Consider the following 3,597-nt stretch of genomic DNA (forward strand, 5'->3'; position numbering starts at 1 on the left):
CTGGCCAAAAGGACTCTTCCAATTCTTCATATACAACCGGCCCATTTTGGATAGCAGATATAATCTTCTCCCAGTATTCGAGCAAAGGCTTGCACCTCTGAAAATAGGATTCTCCACCAAACACCAACCCCCTCTTCCAGAAGGCAATATGCTGTCTAATCCCGGCCACTATACTTTCCTGGTCTTTGAGTCCATCCGGGTGCATCGGCCGTGGGGAACCCTGAGGAATCATAGGTTCCCCAGTTATGGGATCTCTCTTGAAGAGTTCAATGCCGTCCACTGGTAGCCACACTGTGTCCCATTCTCTCATCTTGTACCTCATCACTGGAGCACCGTCACACATGCTGAAATGAAACTGAAGAGGCTTGGAGTGGCCAATCAGCGTTTCGGATCCATCCCTGATGTAGCCTCTTACAAACCCCTTAAAGTCTGGAACCTCTGTCAGAAGTGCAGCTTCAACAGTGCCTTTGATGCAATTTTGGAATTCATCGTAGAGTTGTGGGAGGGTGAGGACATTGGATCGCTGGAGGGACTCTGCCAGGTGACTGAACATGGCATCGACGTCTTCATGAGTGTGCCCAACCATGAGAAAGCCAAGTGTAACCGTTTCAAATATGCCTTTGGCAACAAGCATCGCCAAGTACGCGAAGACGTACATGTTTTTGTTCTCACTGCCAGCATTGTCTGTTTGGAGCAGAAGATGGGGTGGAAGGCCACATCGGCCGCAAGAACTTCCTTGAGATTCTGCTTCGTTTGGATGAGGCTGTGCATTCACCGGGCGACCAGCCTCGTCGGAATGGCATGAGGCCTCACGTGATAACCCTACAATCTGACGGCCAACATATTCACTGGGATGGCATGGGGCCCCACGCGATACTGCAAGCCTTTGCTCCTCCTCCAGCTGAACCCTGTATGGGGTTCGATCGACAAGGGCCTTATGCAAGGGTTGGCCGTTCAGCTCAGTCTGCGCACTTTGCAGAGACCTTAAGTGTTTTGCTAGGGACGCAATCATCATGTTTGCACCCCCGCCACCCCATAGAGGTACAAAGAAGTTCCCATAGTTCTGGGCACCATGCCCATGAGCGATTATGCCAAACAGAGACACAGGCAGCTGCATGGATGAAGAGATTGCCTTGGGGGCAGGATTGAGTCGAGGTAAGCACGTCTTTTTCTGGTCCATTTTGTCGTGGATGATGCAGAGGTAAGAGTCAGGTCTCTCCATGGAGAGAATCCTGTTATGATAATATGCAGTTCTGCAGCTTCTCTCCTCGATGTTGTGGTCGAGCCGCCTTCTAACCAACGTCTCTTGCTCTTGAGCGCTGCAAGAATTCTTCGACAAAGCCATTTTGATAGCAGTGCACTCGTCACACTTTGAAAAGCTGGAGTACTTTCCTATACTCACATCCCTGAACCTGTTGCTCCACAATCTACTAAATCTAGATTGGCTCAGCTTCCTGTAGCCATTACTCTGGAGTTCCCGATTCACATCTTCCAATATGGCCCCCTTGGTATACATGGAAGGGAGAACTCGTTGGGTGTCTCGTGTTCCATCTTCCAAGAGGCGGGTTTTATGTGGTTGCTGCTCGCTACATGTCTCGACAAACCTCTTGAAGATTGCCTCTCCATATACAACATGACCCCTGGTTTTGTGCGTACCGTCGTTCCCATGGACTGCCTGTTGAACCCTTTGTTCCTCGAACTCAGTTTTGATTCTGTAGAATGTGCTTCGAGGGACTCCATAAATGATTCTCCATGCCTTCATGCAGACCAAACCCCTTTGGAAGACCATGCCCCCCACCTGATGTTCTGAAGCATCAACAGATGACCGTAATGCCTCATACACAAAATTGCGAGCTGCCTTCCAGGACAATGTCTTGTATCTTGCTCTCTCCTCTTCAATAGCATCCCAATCAGCATGTTGACAGCACCTCCTCTTGCAACAAGCAACTGTCGAGACCATTTGAACCTCCATCGCCATTTTCTGCCTTTTCGGTTCGTTGCTCAGATCCCTTTGGCTGCGCTTTAGGAAGGTGTACTTTCTTTTCCCATGAAGAGATGTTCTGTCATCAGTTGTAGTGGTGTTTGATTGTGAATCCTTCACATTCTCAAACACTAAGTGCCTCAATTTCCACCGCACAATGCTTCCAATAGTCAGACTGTTTTCTTCTGTGTCAACAACCTCTAAAATCGCAACTCCAATATCATCCCAGCCCAATTCTTGATTAGCAACCGCATCTCTTGGATCGACAACTGTGGCTAAGCCCTCAGCTACCACCTCCCCCTCGGGGTTGTTTAGAAACACTTTTGCCTGAATCCATGTAGCACGGTTCTTAAGATCCACGGAGGGAACATGCGTCGCACTTGCGCTGTCCCCAACATCTGCTTTCTTCTGAAGATTTTTCAAGGCAACAACAACATTTACCCCAACGACCATCTCTCGTTCAATAGCAACCACATTCCCATCGAAGACAGTCTCTACTGATACAGCAGCATTGCCTTCCCCAAGCCTTTCACAGTGTATAACAAAGTTCCGATCCATAGACACAAGGGTCCCTTTTGCAACTCTCTTCCCACCATTCAAAATGTAAACCTTTTCCCCAACCCTGAAGGCCATTCTGAAAGTGCAGAAAAGAAGTTAAGACCATACAAAAAATGATTGGAGAATGGCCTAAATCATAACATACCAAACAACCTCAATAGCATGAGGCCACATGCCATTATTCAAACATGCTATTGACACCCACGTGAAATTTCGCATTCACAAAATTGGCATGAGGCCTCATGCCATCTTGATATACACACAGCTGCAGGCAAGTAAAAACATACATGACAATACGCTAGCCATGAAATTGCAAGGGCCCAAGATGGCATGTGGCCTCATGCCATTTCTAAATGTGGTCCTAAGCCATTCCATGGTGAACATACCAGGAAGCACAAGTGCCGAATATCAAGAGGAAGCGGTAGCCACACCAAAGACAGTGCCGCTCGCAACACCGCAACTACTCGTAGCGCCGCTCGCAACACCGCAACTGCTCGTAGCGCCGCTCGCACAAACTGCCACTCGCATAAACTGCCGCTCGCAATGGCGCTCGCAATGCCGCAACCGCTCGTAGACGCATAAACCACAGCCCACAACGCCGCTTACACAAGCAGCGCTCACTGCGCTCAGCGGAACCAAGAACACGGCGCACAAAAATGATAGACCTAGGAATGAGTTCGAGAATTCAAAAATAACACACGCTTGAACGTCACATCAAATCCTCTGACAAACCAGATCTTATGATTCCTCTGACAAATTTCAAACTGAGTAGCTTCTAGACTTTGCTGTCGGAGGTTGAACTTTGTCACATCATGTCCTTGCCTCGATCCAGCTGTGCCATGTCAGTGATTCGAACTTTGCCATGCCATGTCAGCGATCCGCGCCAAGATTATTCGCCGTGTAAAGGAATAATTACGCTGTGTGTGTACGTCCATTTATGGCAATATAAGGCCACACGCCATTCAAAGAATAATGCTCGACATAAGGCCACACGCCATTCAAAGAATAATGCTAGTCGAGCATTTTTTGGTGCATTTTTGGGTTCAAAATGCATTGAG

This window comes from Selaginella moellendorffii, unplaced genomic scaffold, assembly GCF_000143415.4.
Source record: "Selaginella moellendorffii unplaced genomic scaffold, v1.0 SELMOscaffold_137, whole genome shotgun sequence".
Taxonomy (NCBI): Eukaryota; Viridiplantae; Streptophyta; class Lycopodiopsida; order Selaginellales; family Selaginellaceae; genus Selaginella; species Selaginella moellendorffii.